This window comes from Cupressus sempervirens, chromosome 11 (assembly GCF_028749045.1).
Source record: "Cupressus sempervirens isolate cs-2001-9-10 chromosome 11, ASM2874904v1, whole genome shotgun sequence".
In the NCBI taxonomy this organism is placed as follows: Eukaryota; Viridiplantae; Streptophyta; class Pinopsida; order Cupressales; family Cupressaceae; genus Cupressus; species Cupressus sempervirens.
Window position 1 is genome coordinate 455,858,150 of NC_143128.1, and position 23,308 is coordinate 455,881,457.

Consider the following 23,308-nt stretch of genomic DNA (forward strand, 5'->3'; position numbering starts at 1 on the left):
TGATGAGCTTTATGGCTTGATTAAAGGCTCCTCATGAAACTTGATCTCCAAGTGCAAGCCTTCAACCTACAAGCTTGAAAACTCACACATAAACTCAAAAACACATTAGATGGCTAGTTTGAACCTGTGAAGTGGGTCCCACCAGGCATGCCAAAATGTATTGCATAAAAATGTAACAAGGGAATAAAGACTAAGCAACTAACATCTATTCCTACATATTCATACAAACCTCAAATATGAAAGACAACATGTAAATATTGACAACTTGACATCAAAATAGCTTAATCTACTCAAAATAGCACTAATGCAAACCTCATAAAATCACCAAGTGGTTGATGATTTCATTGTTGTGGGATGTGGTTGCTCACAAATCCTGCAACATAACAATGGGCTAGATAGTAGATGTGGAAATGAGGAGAGGGCTCTCCTTTTATAGGAAATGAGATGAAACAGACGGTTGAGATTCAATGGAAGATGAAGGGCTAGGATCTCTCAGGATCAATGAGTTTCCCATGAGGTGGAGGCCAAGTAGACTCCATGTGGATTAGGATTTTTGACCATTCAAAGGGGGTAAGATGCTAACACATGTGTGAGCAACCTTTGATGTGATAGGTGCAAGAGGTGTGAGACAACTTGATTCTCATGTGAGGGGGACAAACATGTAAGAGGCATGGAAGGCATGAGGGGTGTGGAAAGTGTGAACATCTCTCACACATGTGTGAGGATTCCACACACATTTGTGAGCACACACTTAGGATTAAAAGTGGATTAGCAAGGTGATTAGGAAATGTAAGTAGGATTAAGGAAGTGGGTAGGTTTAGAAAGATGGGTTAGTTAGGAAAGTGAGGTTGAGTGAGGGTTAAAGTTAGGAGCCATGTGCTGAAATAGGATTAAATTTAATATTTGAATCCAAGTGGGATTAGCAGAGGATTAATTAAGTAAATGAAGTACTTTACTTAATTAAAGTGAATGGGTTAGGATGCAAGTAGGGTGGGAGATAGGCTAGGATTTAAATAAACCTTAGTTTATTTAAATCGAGGAAAGGCAAATGTAATTAAATAAATGTAAATTTATTTAATTAAAGATAGGGTAATTAAATAGATAATAAATATCTATTTAATTGGTCATGAAAAGGGGATTTGGAGAAATTTAGGTGTCTACAAGGACTACCCTTCACATGAGCCTCCTTCTCCAAAAGCCAAGTGTCTCTTAAGAAAACTATGGTTAGAGCACTAGGTTATTTAAATATTGAAAATTCCCCCTAAAAAAGCAATGTGGGATAATAATTTTTTTCTTATTTTCATGCAAACTTCTTCATAAAATGGACTTGTATGCCTATTAGTGGGAGGGAAACCAGTGATTTCAAAGTGAATTCAAGCTAAGCAATGTTAATGCCTGTGACCCCAATTTGTTGGGAGCTGGTTATCATTCCCGTATGAAAAAAATTGTTTTCATGGTGGCTAGTTTTGCACTTGGGTGTTATTTAGATAGTTCTACAACTTCCTTGAACATGCACAAACTTTGTGGATGGATGGGGTTGGAATGGGGCAACTCCTCCCACAATAATTTTGGTCCCTGCCGATGGTAGGACCAAATGCAATGGAAAGAATCCAATCGGTCTTGATAGAGATGGATGTGGCAATTACGACTATGAGTGCTCACCATGTGAGCAACAATTTTTGGCTTTTGGTCAGTGCCTCCCTAATCAAAATTACCACCATAGATGTAGGAAGTGGTTAAAGGAATAGACCTGGTGCTTCATCTTTAATGCAAGAATCAAGATTCTATGTACTAGTAAATACAAACTATAGTAATGAAACTTGTAAATTGATCATGTTCAACTCTGATCCATGCTTCTTCATGTGGCTGACCTCTTTGTAGACTATAGATAAACTCATCACATTGCTTTGTCTATGCATTCTGCACATCCTTGGTCAGAGCTACAAAGCACCCAGTTGAAAATGGCAACTACATATCTAGCAGATGGTTTACTGATGAATCACTCGCTCACTATTTTTTGGGAAAGCTGAGTGTGCCTTTCAAAACTTAATCTCATAATCATGTCCTGGGTGGAGAGCCCAAAAATCCTCCAAATTTTAATTCCAAATTCCTTAAATGCATGCATTGAAAAGAGTAATTGACAAATGGGTTTATGGGAAAATTAAAACAAATGAAGCTCCTCATAATACAACTTGTACATATTTTAAAAACCATTACACTCATTTGATTTTCTCTAGAGCTCCATTGTATTATAACCAAAATTGATGTCTCTTTCCTCATAGTGTGTATGAGAACAAATCAAGTATCTAATTTGATTACATAACTACCTCCTTCGTTTAGGGTCCACCCATGAATGAATAACTCCCTTACACAATCAACAATGTCTCTATTACAATCTGGTGTGCAACCTTCATGTGTTCAACTTTCTCTTGTATTATTCATTAGACTGTGCATAATCCCACATCTAATCTTCAATGATGATGTGTGCATGTCTCTTGCGCTTGATCAAAATAAAGTCATGCCTATGTTTTAAAACACATTTATCATTATTCATATTACCCTTAAACCAAAATGCTTTAAAAACACAAATCATTCAACCTTATTAAAACACCATCACTCCCCACACACTAATTTGGTGGAAAAACATGATCGTCATTATAACCTATCTTTAAAAACTTTTCAAATCTTATAATGTCTTATTAGGCTTCTGAATTCAATCGAATCCCAAAGTGGATCTGGCTAAAAAAAATTCAAATTGAAACACCTGATATCTCAAACTGATCCAATGAACATCTGACACTAATTAAAATCAAATTTGACCATTGATTGATCATTTAAAATTGAGTTTACCCTATTTTTGCAAACTGTGATTCTCTTACAGGAAGGCCTATGAGATGGATTTAAAAATTGAAAGAATCAAACAACTAGGCCCTGAGATCTGACACACCTACTCTCTATTCAACATTCTCTTACCTCGTCAGATCTTGTTGGGTCAAAATATATTGACCGTCAAAGTTGCCTTCTTTGAACTACCTACAACCAAACATGCCAAAAAATAATAAAGTGGGTTTAGTTTTGGCTTTGAAAATAGGTCAAACAGACACTTGAGGGCTTGAAAACTGGGGCATTAGTTCACTATCACAATGATAGTATAAATCTATGATTTAGGCTCACAAAAAATAATTGGGTGCATTTGGCAGGCAGTCAAAGTAGGGTACTCAGAATTATAGAACATGGAACAGTGTCAGAATTGTGATTTTCACAAATGGAATGGACCTGGGAAAGTGTGTAGACCTTTTTGTTAAGACTCAAAAATAGACACACTTAAAGTATTTTTAGAGTGGAACATAGTGGTACAATCCATTTGGTCTCATCTATCATAGATTCATAGTTATGACATACCAAATAGGTTTACCTATCAATCTACACTTTTAGACACTAGTGAAACTTCATAAATTGCATCTAGAATCACTTTTGAAAACTAGTCAAATAGTTTGGTCATAGGCTCAAACTTGACACATAGAATGTGTCTGACCCCTAGAATACAATGCAAAAGGAGTTTTCTCATTTTGTTCAACTGGGTCAAAGATATAACTAGTCAAATAGGGCTTCCTGGAATTCAGAACAAAATGCATCAGCATGACAATAGTAAACAACCAACTTTGAGGGATTCAAAACCTAGTCAAAACATATCTAAATGACTTGAAAAAAAAAAAATAGGTTATTTGATATGCATACTAAATATTCCTAAAGAAGAGAGTCATGAAACTTTACCCGGTGCAATATATTCAATTACAAACTAGGCTTCCTGTCACTGCTTGACACTTAGCAAAAAATGAAGATATGAACAATGCTCAAAATGATGCTTCACAAAATGACTCAGAATGGAAATTTATCATCATAGAAAACATGTATATACTGAATGCAAAGTGTTAGAATATGAAACACTTTATGGGCCTCAAAATGAAATTCAGGTACACATGTAAGAAAAGTGATTATAGGGGCTCAAATTTTAGAATAGTACTCAAAATCAAGGATGCATTTTTGAGTCCCATCAGAGCCAACCCTATTAAGGGTTACAAAAAAAATTATTAAATATGACCTTGTTAAAGGAATTAATCACCCTGTTAGGAATGACCTTGATAGAGGACTTTAGAAAATTCCATTATAATGCCACCTTGATTAAAGGATTTACATATGAATGTTAGTTCAACCTTGATTAAAGGATTTCAAACTGATACAATGGTTATAAAGTAACAAAAAGTTTTGATCTGAAAATTAAAACTCACTTTGTAATTATAAATCTTAGTTTGACTCAAATGTCGATCCACTGACTAGCCTTCATTGCCATCTCAATTTCTGATTTGCTTGGCAACCCTTCAAGCAATCATAATTCACATGTTCTCAACTCTTCTCATCCTTCTACTTAATTTTTTCAATAAATAGAATCAAAACCTTCTCCAACCTTAGTAGGTTAGCCCTTTTACCTCCTTAAATAGGTAATTTTGATCTTTTTCCACTTAAACACCACTGTAGATCTTAAGGTTTGGTCAAATTCATTGAATCCTCCTAACAATTTGTCTCCTCTTTTATGATCTAGAGACTTCTCCAAAAATCTCCTTGCAAGCTTTCATAGAAATAAACAAACATGGTTTCCCTTGAGTTAAATGTTCTAGGTCATCCATCCTTATCTTCAACATGCTTTACATATCCCAAGGAACTAACTATGTTGGCTAGAAATTATGATTTCACATAAATTGTTAAAATGATGTCCCTTGGCCCACACTATATTTTGACACTCAGTCATCACTAGATTACTCGATTACCATTGGTTTTTTTTTTAAACACATATACCATCACTCGATCAATACTGATGCTCGATCAACACTATTTTTGCTTGGCACTTACTGTGGCTCAGTCAACACTAGCATCACTCAACATACACTTCAAGTTCCTTAATCTTCAACTCTATTGCTCATTCAAGCTTATGACTTTGGTCAATCCTTAATCACATCTTCAAGGCTTTAGTACAATTACCTTCTTCTATTCTAGTATGATTTAAACAAACACTTTATCTTGTCAAAGCCTAACCAATCAAGTGTACATTCTAGTTTCTTCTTCATAAGTCAACCTTTCCTCTAGGTACTTTTTTTATGACTAACTTCTCAAATCCTCTTCATCAATCATATAGATATGACACTCAAATTAGATAGAAAATTGTCTTACCAATAATATTTGACATCAATGACAATATAAAAATGATCCCAATTGTAGTTTCCAATAGTCATCTCAACCATAAATGTGCCATGCACTCAACTGCTTAATAGTATATACTAGTTGTAGAAATGATGTTCTCACATGATGTGTATGAAATAATTTGAACAAGTAGCATCTAAGACATGAAACTCAAATTGTTTAGAAAAAGACACAAATAAAATTCACATGGAAGCCATTCATTTGTATTGACGTTATGCCTTTTAAATACATCAGTAGTTAAAAGTTATAGGGATAAATGACATGCTATCACTAGCTTTCACCATAAAAGGTACTATTCAATATAATTTGGTGACCCAAAAACTAACCTTGGTGGCTTAATCTCCAAATCTCCAACCATAAATGTGGTGTTATGTAAACCTTAACAGTGCACAACTAAAGATATATAAACTATTAATCACAAGATCTCAAAATAAAAAAATTAAATTAGGATAAAATGCAAAATTCCTAGCAGTTGCTAACCCATCCACATCTCATTCCAAGCCTACAAATTTTTTCCTTAACTACAATTTAGGCTTATGATAATGTGACAACTTAACCTATTTATAAATGCATGTGCATAATTTGTTGTGGACCACACATGATAGTGCAGTGTAACATTTTTCTTTTCTTCCCATATCACTAAGTTGCATCATTTCATTTGAGGGTCAGGCCATAGTAATGGTTCCCATTTTTCATCACAAATAAATCAGATGAAAAGTTGGAAATCCAAAAATTGAAGGCTTCATTGGTCCACATGACCGCTTAGGCTTCACTCAAAGACCCTAAGGCTTCTCTTAAAGCCCCTATGGGTTCACTTGAAGCCCTAAAAAGCTTCTAGAAACTAAATTTTAAGTTCCAGCTTCCCACTTTTCACCTCATTTTTACTGTTGCAATTTAGTGGAAGGTCTTATAGAGAACTCCTTGACATCTTGGGTTGCATCATAATTCTACTCTACCATTTTAGACTTCCTTCAAGCATTCAACATACTCGGTATGTACATTTTTTTCTTCTATTTTTTGGGTTTTTAATATTTAATTATTTTTAATGAATATTATTTAGTTAGTTTTAATGAAAGTTCAGTTATTTTTAATGAACACTTAGTTATTTTGTTATGGGTATTTAGTTATTTTTTAGTATATGTTAATGTTGAAAATAGATTGATACAAATATGGGAATGTGTTTCAATCATTGTTTTGTCACTGATGTCAAACTTGCTAATTGCTGGTAAGACAACTTCTTAGATGATTTGAGTACTATTATTTGTTTGATTAATGAGGAGGTTTTGATCAAATGAGATATCAATAGCAGCTAGAGGAAAGGTTGAGTTATGGTATGTAAAAAGAAGTACAAATATTAGTTAAGATAGTGATATTACAATGCATTGATTATCTACATAAGGTTGCAAAGAATAGATACATTGACAAAGTCTAGAAGAAAAAGTAAGAAGAATTGAGTTGGCCAATCTTGACTGAGTGGATAGTAGGTGTCGAGCAAAGTTAGCGCAAGCTGAGAAAAAAATAAGTTGGAGTCGAGAAAAGTCAAAAGTCAGTGTATGTTGAGTGATATAGTGTAAGGTGAGTAAAGTTTAGTTAATGCTGAGTGGAAGAGTAATATGAAAGCTGAGTGACAACATATTGATGCCGAGTGCCAATATTCATGTTAAATCATGGATTTGACAAATTTGAATTGACTATTTTGTTTTCTTGAATTTTGTAAAGCATGTGGAAGATAACTATGATGAGTTGGTGGCACAAAATTCATGGTAAACTATTTTGAGGAAAATTCAAAGAGGATTGAAGGAGAAGTTTCTAGAAGGGAATAAAATGAAAAGATGGTTAGATTCATTGAATCCTACCTAATCCTACCTAACCATAAAATGGATGATAGAGGTTGAAAGGAAAAATATCTTAATTTTCTATTGATAGAGATGGTTGGTTAGGAGCAAAGGTTGTCATGTGCGAGAAGCTAAGGAAGACAAGGAGTCTAGGGTATTACTTCATTTAGAGACCGAACATAAGAGACTACTATTGGCAAGAAAATCAAGAAGGCTTAAGGGTATGGATGCTTGAAGGGTGAATAAGCTATTAGTGCTAAATCATGTAAAAGCCAAGTAGAATGGAGGACTAAAATAGAGATCTATAATCTGCAAAGTGAAGTTGTAAGTTGTTATTAGATCAAGCCTTATTGTTACTTTCTAATCATTTTACTAGTCTAGGGTAAATACTTTGGATTAAGGTTAACCTAACAATCATTTATAAATTGTTTAACTAGGTGACATTCCAAGAAAATGATCTAAAGTCCTCTAACAAGGCTCACTCCTAACAAGGTGATTGAAATCCTCTAACCATGTAACATTTAACAGTGTGTATTGTAACCTTTAATAGGGCTAGCCTTTCACAAGGCATCACTTTAGAAGAGCGAGAATGAGTAGCATGTTACTGGAGGTTTTTTCCAAATTGGGTTTCCACATAAAATTATTGTGTCAAATGTGTTATTGAATCTATTATGTTTCATGCTTACATTTCTGCAAAGTTGATTTGATAGTAAGCTACAAGTTTAAGTGATTTTATGATCTAATAGATGCATCATGATGTATATGTTTTATTGATATGGGTCCACTAAGCTATGAAAAGTTTTATTTGTACATCTAGACCTTGGATAATTGATTCACCCCCTCTCAGTTATTCTAAATAATTACAACAATTAATTACTTTTATGTTTTAGTGTACATGTTAGAAAATATTGAAAAAATATAGTTAAAATTGTAGTTGGAAAAAATAATAGGGACTTAGAACATGAAAATGCTCTAGATAGATAGAAAAAAAAACAAAAATAAGACTATGGATCTAGAAAATAAAAAATCAAATCAAAACTCTAAATGAATAAAAAACAAAAAACAAAAACCTATGACATCTAGAAAATAATTTAGAACAATCATCACTCCTCAATTTTTCTCTGTCCTCACTCTCACTCTCACTCTCACTCTCACTCTCTTTCTCCTCTCACTTTCTCTCTCTTCACTCTTTGTAATATATATATCTTTCTCTCCACTCTCTCTCCTAACTCTCTCTCCTCATTTTTTCTCCTCTCACTTTCTCTCCTATCACTCTCTCCTCACTCACATCTCAATTGATCTCTCCTCAGTTTCTCTCTCCTCTCACTTTCTCTCTCCTCACTCTCTCTTCTCATTTTCTCTCCTCTCACTTTCCCTCCTATGACCCTCTCCTCACTCACATCTCAATTTCTCTCATTACTTTCTCTCTCCTCTCTCTTGAGCTCCTCACTTTCTCTCTCTCCACTCTCCTTATTTTCTTTCTCCTCTCACTTTCTCTCTCTCTCTCTCTCTCCTCACTTTCTCTCCAAGAATTTTCTGTCTCCTCTCACTTTCTCTCTCATCAATCTCTCTATTTACTCTCCCTTCTCACTTTATCAAGCTCCTCTCACTTTCTCTCTCCTCACTCTCTCTTATTTTCATTGTTCATTTTCAGATGTACATGTAATTAATTATTATTTTTATCTATGCATGTGTACATTTAATGTATAGGACCTTTAAGAACCCCTAAGAGCTTAGATTACTAATAAGACCTAATAGGACCTATTAGGACCCCTTAAGACCTTAGATTACTAATAGAACCCATTATGATCCCTTAAGATCTTAGATTACTAATAAGACCTAGTAGGACCTATTATGACCCCTTAAGACCTTATATTACTAATAAGACCTAATAGGACCGCTTAAGACCTTATATTACTAATAGGACTCCTTATAACCTTACTAGGACCTTAGTGTAATAGGACTTATTATAACTCGTTAATACCTCTCTCTATCTCTCTCTCCTCACTTTCTATCTCCTCTGTCTCTCTCTCCTCATTTTTCTACTCACTCTCAAGCTCCCAATTTTCTCTCTTCTCACTCTCTCTCCACTCTCCTCACTCTCTCTCCTTATGGCCTTATGACATGCATAGGACCTTAGTGTCACAGGACCTACCATAACCCCTTAAGACCTTATATTACTAAATTCTTGTAATTATATATATATATATATATATATATATAGTACACTCAAAAGTTTCCCACTCTAAACCCTTCTATCCAAATGATTCCATGAGTTTGGAATGTTTGGATGCCGGCTTAGAGCTCCCTATCCACAGAGTGCAAGAGAGTGTATTTCAAAATCAAGGGATCTTAGCTGAGCCTTCAAAATACTTTTCTTGCTAGTAAACCATGCAATGGGAGGTTCCAAAGACAAGATGCAAGAATGAAAATGTCCCAAGGAGTTCCTCAAAGATGCAATGCAAATGAAGATTAAGCTAGAATGAGATGCAAAGTGTAGCTATGCTAAGCATGTATGAGAGTGTTACAATCCAACTATTAGACTATATGATTTAAACTACATGTAAAAATGAAAGCTAAGCTAAGCTAGAATGCCATGGATGAGAGAATGTAGACAAGAAAGAGAAGTTCTCTAAAAAGCTCTAAAGAAACCTGTTAGAAAACTTGTAGCATAACAATACTCAAAAGATGGATTCTTTGAGGGGGAAAGCTCTCTCCCTTTGAAAGTCGTACAGATGGTAGAGATCAAGATGAAGATGGTGGATGATCAATGGTGGAATTTGAAAAGAAGAGTGATCCATGTGCACACACAAGTAAACCAATAGAATATAAGTTGACTTGTCATGTAAGACAAAAGTCACAAAATCTTTTCTTTTAATTGCAAAATAGAAAAAGGACTTTATGTGTACACTTTAAGTGGGTTAGAAGAATGGGGTCTTTTATTTAATTAAAAAGGGACATGTTCTTTTAATCAAATAATGAACTTAGGATAGCATAGTCAAACTATAAGTTATAATCAAATAAATTGATTATTAGCAATTTGGTCTAGGTAAATGATTAAATTAATTTAGCCAAAATGTTGAAAAGGGTGCTAATAGTCTAGATGACCATTTTTAGGTGATCACATTTTCTCCTCTTTGACTAATGTGTGATCAATCTGGGAACACATTATGTCAAAGAAAATAGAAAGCCAAGTAGGCGGTGATAGATATATATATCTAATTTTGAAGAACGAAATGTAGAAAAAGCTAGCAAGTCCTGAACGTACAACCTGATAGTGGTAGTACTGAACACTAGGAAGAGAACAATGTTAGAATTCAAGAAGAATGTTAACACCTAGAAAAGCGAATAGAGTGAGAGCAAGTGAGAAGATCAAACAAATGCTCCTAAGCAGTGATAGAGTATTTCTACCCCCTTGGGATTGAAATTGAAATGAGGTAAGGTGATGTAGAAAGAAGCTAGATATGAGAAAATCAGAATATAGAAGTCCAAGATGATAGATAGATGATTAGAACCAAAGAATTACTATTATAGAGTCTAGTAAAATGCCCCAGTTTGACTAGAATTGACCATGAAGGATACAGTGTAAAAATTAGGTCAAATCTAGTAGAAAGATGATTTTAGACATGAAAAGGTTGAATTTGAGTAGATATAAAGCATAGAAATGATGAAGACATGAAGAAATGAAGATGCCCCAGTGATGATTCAGAGATTAGACCAAAGAGGTAGAATTTTAAAATGTGATTTTGGCTACCAAGATGAACTCAAATTTTGATTTTGATCTAAAAAATGAATCTAAGACATCAAAATTATGTAAGAGGTCAAAATTTTATATAATATGATGACAGGATAGAAAAGAGATGAAGCAAAATATTAAGAAGGTGAAAAGACACGAACAAGAAGAAAGTAAAGAAATATATGAAAGGAGTTAGCTGATATCTCCACAAAAAGATGAAGAGAGAGCTCTCACCATATGCAAGAATATAAGATTAAGCTAGAAAATGAACCTAAAATGCAAGCTAATATGCAAAGTGGTTTACCAGCAAGAAGCGCATAACATTTAAACTCTTAATTTTATCATTGAGCATTTATTAGGGATATCATGAGATCATACAACCATCACTAGTATAACTTATGAGGATATGAATATGATCAATATTAGAGAGGTATATGGAAATCCAATCTAAGCATCAGATACATGTAAGTCAAGATAACTACGCGATTAGATTCCCTAAGTTTAATTTAGCAAGATTACACCTGTATCAAGGCATAAGTGCCAGGATAAACCCTGAATGTGATCTTGTGAAACAGTCAAGGATGATACATTTGTAGGTCAAAATGTTGAATAGGAATAGAATAATTGCTTACAACACTATAGACAAACAAACTATACCCACAAGTAGAAATCAAGAAAATATGTCCCATGCCCCCAGTCTTCTAGTCAATGACATCCTTGAAAGACTATTAGGGAGGGAACACATGGCAAAGAAATCATCATAGATAACACACAAAGTAGATAAAGATCAGCATAGCTTAGTCATTTAAATGTTTAGGTGTGTGTGTGTGAGTCACTTGGCCATATCTTCAAGACTTGATCCTAATAGTGAAAAATATCATGACATTGAAGATCGTAGGTAAACTATCTGAAAAGTGTTGAAAAACACTTGATGTCAAGCTGGGGGTAGTGTTGAATAACACTATTTTTTAAGTTGTCAAGGAAACCCTAATGCACAAGAATACCTCAATAGGCTAAGTAGTGGTGTCCCTGAGACGAGGACAAGAAACAATTCCAAGCCAAGAAATGTGAAGTGAAATGGATGATTGAGACTGATAGACATAGCTGCAAGGGTCTCAAGTAGTGCCTGTTTCCAGGTTTTCACCACTTGATAGATTTTTTTAGGACTTTTTTCAAATTTTTTGTATTTTAAATTTATTTTTATTTTTTTGGTGATACATCAAAGCACCTATTGCTAGGTTTTCACTAAGATGATCTTTTTTTAGGACATTTTTTTGATTTTTAAGATTTTTTCAGCATCATATATGATTTTTTGGATTTTTTAGAAGGTTTTTAGAGATTACTAGTTCTTGAGCAAGATCACATCATTTTCTCTGAATGTCTAGCAAGGTGTAGGAAATGATAGAGTAGAAAGTTGGTGGATAGACAAAGATGGATAAGAAAGGAGTATGAAGCAAGTGAAAGTGATCCTCAAGGATGCACTCCTCAAGAATACCCAAGCTAGGGAAAGATAGCCATATAAAGTAGGTTTTGGATAAGCAATGGAAGAAATGAGCAAGATAGCATGTAGGATAAGAAATGAAGCCAAAATGTGTGATAGCATATAAGATAAGCAATGGAAGCCAATGAGTAAGATAGCATGTAGGATAAGCAATGGAAGCCAATGAGAAAGATAGCATGAAAGTGTGCAATCTAAGAGAGTAGACATGTCAAGAGGCCTATGAGAACCATGTTTTATTTATTGTGATCAATACTCAAGGGTCAACTAGATAGGATAGTAATGGGATAGAGCAATAAGAATAAAGCTCAAGATAGAGGCTATGAGTGAATGGGAGAGCATAATAGAAAATCTCGTGGATAAGATAGCCAATATACAAAGATAGCTCAACATCGTCAATATAAAAGAGAGAAGAGGGGATAGATGGATGATGGAAGAATTATGCATGATGCCTATTTACTAGGTTTTCATCATGGTAGTTATCCAAGGTACCACAAGATGTAATTTTCACCATAGGAAGCATTTATTTCTCTTTACTTTTGCTACCAGGGTGCCACAAGAAGTAGTTTTCACCAAGGCACTTTTTTTTTAAATTTTATTTTGCTTTTATTTTTTATTTTTTTGAATTTTTAGAAAGAGCTCAAGATTTTTGAATGTAGATAGTGCTCCTATAGGAAAGATAAGTCATGATAAGCCAAGACAATAGAAAGGTATGCTCAAAGATGTTGATAGGGTGATGAAAGAGAAGTGGTAGTAGGAAGAGTATATGGAGGATAAGAAATCATGTATCGAAAGTAAGTGTAAGCTTTAGAGGATTTCATGAGGGTAGCTGAAATATTTTACAAGATCAACATTGACACACACCTTGATAGGTATTGGAATGATGGAGGAATCATGGATGAAATAGCTTGAGATTTAGATATATGAGGTGGTAGAAGAGATTTGGAAAAAAGTGGAGTGGAAGGCTTTGCAATATTTCTAGGAAGATTTTTGGAAGAAGATGGAATGGAAGCCTTTGGAAGCTTGAATGTCAACTTTGAAGTATTTTCAATATTCAAGTCTTTTAAAAGAGACTTGGGAATCCATATAGCTTTAGATTTTCCTTTGGATAATTCAAAACACATTTCTTCAATAATGGGTTTAGGAACCCATATTTTCTTTGATTTAGCTTTTTTAATAGTGGACCTTTGCAGTCTCTTTTGTGCATTCTCCTTCTTACCATTCACATGTTGATTAGATGGGACATAGTGATCTTTCTTTTTCAATGGATTCTTATGTTTATTCTAACTTCCAAAGGACTTGGAATTTGTGGATGAATAAGGATGATATGACTGGTTTAGAAGTATAGATGGGTGAAAAGTCATCAAGGATGAGTGTCTTTGTTGATCTTGATGTATTATAGGAGAGCTAGGGAATGAGCTAGGAGTGAATGTAGGAGATGGAAGAACATAAGGCCCCAATATGGATGGAAGGTATGAATGCTTTAGCTTAGATGGATAAGGACTAAGGATAGATTTAGAAGATTCAAAGGGATAGTGGAAAGGGATATCAACATCTTAAGAGTGAGCAACGTGGTCAAAGATATCAATAGACTCATGAGTACCTTTGATAGGAACAACATTTTAAATAGAAGCACTTGAAGCTTGAGCACAATTTTGAAGTGGATGTGAAGAAGTAGAACATGAGGGGATGCTTTGATCTTGACAAGTAGCTTTTGGTAGCATATGAAGAGAACTTTTCTCATAATTTTCAGTAAACTCAAGGGAGATAATGGAAGTGGTATCTTCATTATACTTAGGAGTTGAACAAGATATAGGATATGGAGGGGAAAAATCTTGAAAGAGATGAAAGGGTGCTTGATCTTGATCTTTCTTGACATTTATAGCTTTTTCTTTTTGAGAGTCGTCTTGACATGGAGCCACTTCTAAGGACTGTAATCACCTAAAAATGGTCATCTAGACTATTAGCCCCCTTCTGAGCATTTTGGCTAAATTAATTTAATCATTTACCTAGACCAAATTGCTAATAATCAATTTATTTGATTATAACCTATAGTTTGACTATGCTATCCTAAGTTCATTATTTGATTAAAAGAACATGTCCCCTTTTAATTAAATAAAAGACCCTTTCTTTTAACCCACTTAAAGTGCACACATAAAGTCCTTTTTCTATTTTTTAATTAAAAGAAAAGGCTTTGTGAATTTTTTCTTATATGACAAGTCAATTTATATTCTATTGGTTGACTTGTGTGTGCACATGGATCAAATCTTCTTTTCAACTTCCACCGTTGATCATCCACCATCTTCATCTTGATCTCTACCATCCGTACGAATTTAAAAGGGAGAGAGATTTCCTCCTCAAAGATCCATCTTTTGAGCATTGTTATGCTGCAATTTTTCTAAAGGATTTCTTTGGAGCTTTGTGGAGAACTTCTATTTCTTGTCTACATTCTCTCATACCATGGCATTTTAGCTTAGATTCATGTTGCATGTTAGTTTAGCTTCTATTTTGCAATAATCTATCTCACATAGCTTAATATTTGGATTGTAACACTCTAATCCATGCTTAGGATAGCTGCACTTTTCATATTCATTCTAGCTTAATCTTTATTTGCATTGCATCCTTGAGGAACTCCTTGGGACATTTTCGTTCTTGCATCTTGTCTTTGGAACCTCTCATTGCATGGTTTAATAGCAAGAAGAGTATTTCTAAGGCTCAACTAAGAGCCCTTGAACTTGAAATACACTCTCTTGCACTCTGTGGATAAAGAGCTCTAAGCTGGCATTCAAACATTCCAAACTCATAGAATTGTTTGAATAGAAGGGTTTAGAGTGGGACACTTTTGAGTGTACATTTTTGGCGCCCACCGTGGGGCTTGAATCAGATTTCTAGCTCCATTTGCTTTTTTTTTCAATCTCTATTTTTTTACAGTAGCATATTAGATCTAATCAAGTGCATTTGTAGAATTATTACTTTGGTTTTAAGGCCAACCCATAAGGAGATTGGTTTGAAGGCCAAAAATCTAGTTGGTTTAAATATTTCATTATATCATTTAAGCCACTTGGAGTTTGGTTCTAATTTTTTTTTTTGCAAGTTGGATATGTGTCCAACATGTCTCAGTCAAATTTTTATAGAATTTTGATATGATTTGCGAAAGTTATGATTTTTTCTTTATTTTTCATAAAAAGTCATTTCTGATCGCAAATTAGCGTATTTTTCAGAAAAACTTACATTTTCAAAAATATTTTTGAATTCTAAGGGGTTAACTTTCTTTATATTTTGACTTTTGAGGTTGTATTAGGGATCAAAACCCGATTTGATAAATCTAGCCTATTTTGACAAAATGAGTCCCTAGGGCACAAATGAATAGATTTTTTTGAATTTCTTGTATTTTTGGAAATATCTCTAGTTTTTAGTAGGGGTCTCTTCTTTCTATTTCTATTTTGGGGTCTGAAATCATAGCAAACAAGTCCAATCTTGTTGACTAGGTCAAAATCAAAGAGTAAAAATGAGAGCATTTGTGATTAGTTTTGCACTTTCTTTGCATACACTTGATTGGAAGATAAATTGGATATTTGAGGTAACTAACCACTTTTTATTACAGTATTTTATGTTATTTAACACTAAGTTATGGTGCTAACAAGTTGTGATTGTAGGTTTCCATCCTTGTGAAAAAAATTGAAACATTGCATAAAAGGAACGCATGTCAAAGCTTCAAATGCACAAGGGCTACTAACAATTGTTTGCAGGGCTGTCCAATGAATAAAAAATCAATTTTTCTTATTCTTTACTTTTATATGTGTGGCATATACTAGTTTTTTATTTTTAGGCACATTAAAACATACGATTGGGATCTTTTGTCGATAGGAGAGTATGCTCTTCACCCTTGTGGTGAATTAGAAATCTTGACTTACCATTTGGTTTCAAGAGTAAGAGGCAACTCAATCTTCTTGGCATGTTTGGGAGAAAATGATTGGAATAGGAGATTATGCTCTTCACCCTTGTGGTGAATTAAAAATCTTGAATTCCAAAAATTGATCCACTCTTTGTGTAGTTTAGAATCCTTTAGAAGGCCTGCTCTCGAACAACCTGAGAGGAACGAGCCAAGTGGGGACAAGAAAATTACTTGGCTCTTCCAACCCACTATAAACTCAAGGCTATCAAGGACACAAAATCTTGGTAGGTATAGTGTTTGTCTTCGCCTAGTGTGATCACTTATGGGATTTTGACCATAGGGAGATCACTAGGCAAGAATGCTTAAGGTACTCTTGTGGTTGCGAGATCGGTTACTCATCGCAAGGTGAGGTGTCCTATAATTGGGAGCAAGAGGAAAACTATGAACGAAAGCCCTATTTAAACACCCTAAGTTAGTAACTACCCTTTTTAGCCACTCAACTTCTTGGTGCTAGGATCAAACCTAGTGGACTACTCGGATCACCCCAAGATTTTACACTCACCATATGTGTTCCCTTGGTTGTGCTTATGGAACTTCCATGAAAAAGCCAATATCTCTTGTGGGAAACCACTTGGTGTGAGGCGAAGGAGCATCAAGAATGGGCAAAGTTGTTGAGTAATGAACCATGTGGCCTTTAGGTAGATATTGCTTGATGTGTTCTCCAATGTGGTATACCTGTGAAAATCTTTTGAACATACACATGACAATAATTTTATGGATTTCTTTTAAGACCTCACATATACTTGTATCATGCAAGGTTTCTTTTTCTCTTGCTTGATTATTTGAAGACTACTCCATGTGTCACTTTCTTGCTTGGAAAGAAATTGCTTTTGAACATCATATTTTCTATGCTATCAATTATTGTGAAACTTTGTCAACCAAGTCAAAGCATCAAGTCTTAACATTTTTCTTGTGTTACTTACTAAGGGGGGTTTCATCATTTGGCTATGATTTGTTATTTCTGTAGTGCTTAAACATGCTTAAAGTGGCTCTTTGGTCATAGTGCTCTTCCAGGTCTTTTTGTCTTCATGGTCTATGTCTGCTTGCTAGTTATCCTTTTGTTGAAATGGTTACCTTGATTTCTTGACTACACTTTTGGGTTGGGAAAGTTGTTCACTTGTTACCCCACTTGCTCTATCTACTTGGCTATTGGCTTCTTTCCTAGCTCTTGACTTGAGTCAGTAGTGTCATAAGTAACTTGGACACTTTCTTGACAAGTCACTTTACTCTATCTTTACTATATTGGCAAGTGAATAATCTACCTCTCTAGTTTGGACATCAAGTTATCTTGTGTCACTTTATTAGCTTCCTCTAGTCTCCTTCATGCTTGATTATCTATCTACCGCTATAGAATTCAAAGCTTGTGCTACCAAACCTCATCCAAATCTAGATGATCATGATATCCTCCATGTCACTAAAGAGTTTCAAGATCTATATGCGCAATACAAAGAACTAGAAGAGACAAATGATATTTCTTACCTTCATCTCTCTAAGTCCATGACATAAATGAAGTCTAAACTTGAGAAAAGGTTAAGGAGAAGATTGCATCATGACATGAATCTTCCTTAAGGTCTTTACATGCATGTGAGTCACCTTCTTTGAGGTCATCCTCTTCTTCTAGGTCTACATGCTCTACTTCAAGACATCAAATGTCTTCATCTTCTAGATCTAAAGACCTCTTTAGAGAACAAGCAAGTGATACCTCCTTTGAGCCTATGCTAACATTTCATGATGGACCTATCTTTGACCAAGATAATGATGAAGGCATGGATGCATACCATTCACTTGAGAAACAACAAAAGGACTCTAGAAATACTTCTAATAGAACTTTTTCTCCCTTGGAAGATTCTTATGATGACACTTTGTAAAAACTTCTTGGCAATAAGATCATCATGTTACCTAAGTCTAGCTCATATGGAAACCCATTCTTGGATATCTATTGTGCTTATCATCAACATAATGAGCATAGTACTCCAGATTGCATTGAGCTAAAACCTAAAATCCAAGATCTTATTGATAATGGAATTATTGATACCTCTAATGATTCATGTGATGAGGATACTTTTCTTGAGAAATATCATATTAATGAACCTATGTCTAGTGATGGTTTCCTTGATACCTCCACTTCTTCCAACACTCATGCATATCCCAACACTTCAAAGCTTTCCAACATGCCTCCATCAAATAAAGAACCTAATGCTTTCCACATTGACTACGTGTATCCTCAAGGGCTACCTCTAAAAGAAACTCAAGCTAACCTTCACTTGGATGCAAACCTTTTCCATGCTACTAATCCTAAACATCCTCAAACTTCATGCACTACTATGCCTAATCCAAGCACTAATCCATTCACTCTTCATTCTCCCTTGTCCTTAGAAGTGGCTCCATGTCAAGAGGACTCTCAAAAAGAAAAAGCTATAAATGTCAAGAAAGATCAAGATCAAGCACCCTTTCATCTCTTTCAAGATTTTTCCCCTCCATATCCTATATCTTGTCCACCTCCTAAGTATGATGAAGATACCACTTCCATTATGTCCCTTGAGCTTACTAAAAATTATGAGAAAAGTTCTCTTCCTATGCTATCCAAAGCTACTTGTCAAGATCAAAGTGTCCCCTCATGTTCTACTTCTCCACATCCACTTTAAAATTGTGCTCAAGCTTCAAGTGCTTCTATTAAAAATGTTGTTCCTATCAAAGGTACTCATGAGTCTATTGATTTCTTTGACCATGTTGCTCACTCTAAAGATGTTGATATCCCTTCCCACTATCCCTTTGAATCTTCTAAATCTATCCTTGGTCCTTATCCATCTAAGCTAAAGCATTCAAACCTTCCATCCATATTGGGGCCTTATGTTCTTCCATCTCCTACATTCACTCCTAGCTCATTCCCTAGCTCTCCTATAATACCTCAAGATCAACAACAACACTCATCCTTGATGACTTTTCACCCATCTATACATCTAAACCAGTCATATCATCCTTATTCATCCAAAAATCCCAAGTCCTTTGGAAGTGAGAATAAACATAAGAATCCATTGAAAAAGAAAGATCACTATGTCCCATCTAATCGACATGTGAATGCTAAGAAGGAGAATGCACAAAAGAGGCCGCAAAGGTCCACTATTAAAAAAACTAAATAAAAAAAAATATGGGTTCCTAAACCCATTATTGAAGAAATGTGTTTTGAAGTATCCAAAGGAAAATCTAAAGCTATATGGATTCCCAAGTCTCTTTTAAAAGACTTGAATATTGAAAATACTTCAAAGTTGACATTCAAGCTTCCAAAGGCTTCCATTCCATCTTCTTCCAAAAATCTTTCTAAAAATATTCCAAAGCCTTCCACTCCACTTTTTCCCAAATCTCTTATACCACCTCATAAATCTAAACCTCAAGCTACTTCATCTATGATTCCTCCATCATTCCAATACCCTTCAAGGTGTGTGTCAACATTGATCTTGTCCAATATTTCAGCTACCCTCATGAAATCCTCTACAGCTTAAACTTACTTTCTATACATGAACTCTTATCCTCAATATATTCTTCCTACTACCATTTCTCTTTCATCACCCTATCAACATCTTTGAGCATATGTTTCTATGGTATTTTCTTATCATGACATATCTTTCCTATAGGAGCACTATCTACATTAAAAAATCTTGAGCTCTTTCTAAAAATTCCAAAAAAAAAAGAAAATAATAGAAAAAGAAAAAAACCAAAAAAAAAAAAAAATGAAAATGTGCCTTGGTGAAAACTACTTCTTGTGGTACCTTGGTAGCAAAAGTAAAGAGAAATAAATGCATCCTATGGTGAAAACTACATCTTGTGGTACATTGGATAAGTACCATGATGAAAACTTAGTAAATAGGCATCATGCATAATTCTTCCATCATCCATCTATCCTTTCTTCTCTCTTTGATCTTGACAATGTTGAGCTATCTTTGCATATTGGCTATCTTAACCATGTGATTTTATATTGTGCTCTCCCATTCACTCATAGCCTCTATCTTGAGCTTTATTCTTATTGATCTATCCCATTAATATCCTATCTAGTTGACCCCTGAGTCTTGATCATAATAATTGAAACATGGTTCTCATAGGTCTCTTGACATGGCTACTCTTTTGGACTACACACTTCATGCTATCTCACTTGTTGGCTTCATTGCTTATCCTACATGTTATCTTTCTCATTACTTCCATTGCTTATCCAAAACATGCTTCATATGACTATTTCACCTATTTCCCTACCTTGGGTACTCTTGAGAAACTAGTTCTTGAGGATCGCTTTCACTTGCTTCATACTCCTTTCTTATCTATCTCTGCTTATGCACTAGCTTGTTTCTCCATCATGTCCTATACCTTGCTAGACATTGGGAGAAAATGATGTGATATTTCTTGAGAATTAGTGATCTCTAAAACCTTCTAAAAAATCTTAAAAATAAAAAAATGTCCTCAAAAAATGATCATCTTAGTGAAAACCTAGCAATAGGTGCTTTTGATGTATCACCAAAAAAAATAAAAAATAAAAAAATACAAAAAAATTGAAAAAAGTCCTAAAAAAAATCTATCAAGTGGTGAAAACCTGGAAACAGGCACTACATGAAACCCTTGCACCTATGTCTATCAGTCTCAATCACCTTCTTCGCTACACATTTCTTGACTTGGAATTATTTCCTGTCCTTGTCTCGGGGGCATAGCTACTTAGCCTATTGAGGTATTCTTGTGCATTAGGTTTTCTTTGACAACTCACAAAATAGTGTTTCTCAACACCTCCCTACCTTGACATCAAGTGTTTTTTAACACTTTTTAGATAGTTTACCTATAGTCTCTGATGTCACGATATTTCTCACTATCAAAATCAAGTATTGAAGAAATGGCCAAATGACTTACACACACACACTTAAACACTTAAAAAATTGAGCTATGTTGATCTTTATCTACTTTGTGTGCTGTCTATGATTATTTCTTACTATATGTTCCATCCCTAATAGTCTTTCAAAGATGTCATTGACTAGAAGACAGGGGGCATGGGGCATGTTTTCTTGATTTCTGCTTGTGGGTATACTTTGTTTGTCTATAGTGTTGTAAGCATTTATGCTTGACCTATTCAACATTTTGACTTACAAATGTATCGTCCTTGACTGTTTTGCAAGACTACACTTGGGGGTTATCCTGGCGCTTATGCCTTGATACAGGTGTAATCTTGCTAAATTCAACTTAGGGAATCTAATCATGTAGTTATCTTGACTTACATGTCTCTGATGTTTAGATTGGATTTCCACATACCTATCTAAAATTGATCATATTCATATCCTCATAGTTATACTAGTGATGGTTGTATGATCTCATGATTTCCTTAATAAATGCTCAATGATGAAATTAAGAGTCTAAATATTATGTACTTCTTGCTGGTAAACCACTTTGCATATTAGCTTGCATTTTAGGTTCATTTTATAGCTTAGTCTTGCATTCTTGCATATGGGGAGAGCTCTCTCTTCATCTTTTCATAGACATATCGGCTAACTCCTTTCATATATTTCTTTACTTTCTTCTTGTTCATGTATTTTCACCTTCTTAACTTTCGCTTCATCTGTTTTCTATCTTATGATCACATTATATAAAGTTTTGACCTCTTAAATAATTTTGACGTCTTGGATTCATTTTCGGGATCAAAATCCGAATTCGAGTTCATCTTGATGGTTAAAATTGTCTTTTAAAATTCTACTTTCTTTTGAGCAGCTAGCTGACCTTTTGAGCTCTAATTTCTAAATCATCACTGGGGCATCTTCATTTCTTCATGTCTTCATCATTTCCATACTTCATATCTACTTCAATTCACTGTTTCCTGTCTAAAATCACCTTTCTACTCATTTTGACCTAATTTTTATGCTATATTCTTCAAGGTCAACTCTAGTTAAACTGGGGCATTTTATCAGATTCTTATAGTCATTCTTGGGTTCTAATCATCTACCTTTCATCTTGGACATTGCTATATTCTAATTTATCATGTCTAACTGGTTTCCACATCCCCTTAACTTATTTCAATTTTGATCTCGAGGGGGCATAAATATTGTATTGCTGATTGCTACAACTATCTATTTCTTAGGAGCATTTGTTTAATCTTCTCACTTCTTCTTGATCTATCTAATTTTCTAAGTGTTAGCATTCTTCTTGAATTCTAACATCATCTTTTCCTAGTGTTCAATACTACCACTATCAAGCTTTACATTCAGGACTCACTATCACTTTCTGCATTTCGTTCTTTGGAATCAGATATCTATATCTTTTTTTTTTCCTTCTTGGCTTTTATTTTCTTTGACATAATGTGTTCCCAAATCGATCACACATTAGTCAAAGAGGGGCAAATGTAATCACCTAAAAATGGTCATCTAGACTATTAGCCCCCTTCTCAACATTTTCTGCTAAATTAATTTAATCATTTACCTCGACCAAATTGCTAATAATCAATTTATTTGATTATAACCTATAGTTGGACTATGCTATCCTAAGTTCATTAATTGATTAAAAGAAGATGTCCCCTTTTAATTAAATAAAAGACCCCTTCTTCTAACCCACTTAAAGTGCACACATAAAGTCCTTTTTCTATTTTGCAATTAAAAGAAAATGCTTTGTGACTTTTGTCTTATATGACAAGTCAACTTATATTCTATTGGTTTACTTGTGTGTGCACATGGATCAACTCCTCTTTTCAAATTCCATCGTTGATCATCCACCATCTTCATCTTGATCTCTACCATCCATACAACTTTAAAAGGGAGAGAGCTTTTGCCCTCAAAGATCCATTTTTTAGTATTGTTATGCTGTAGGTTTTCTAATAGGTTTCTTTAGAGCTTTGTGGAGAACTTCTATTTCTTTTCAACATTCTCTCATACCATGGCATTTTAGCTTAGATTCATGTTGCATGTTATCTTAGCTTCTATTTTGCAATAACCTCTCACATAGCTTAATATTTGGATTGTAACACTCTCATACATGTTTTAGCATAGCTGAATTTTGCATTTTCATCTTAG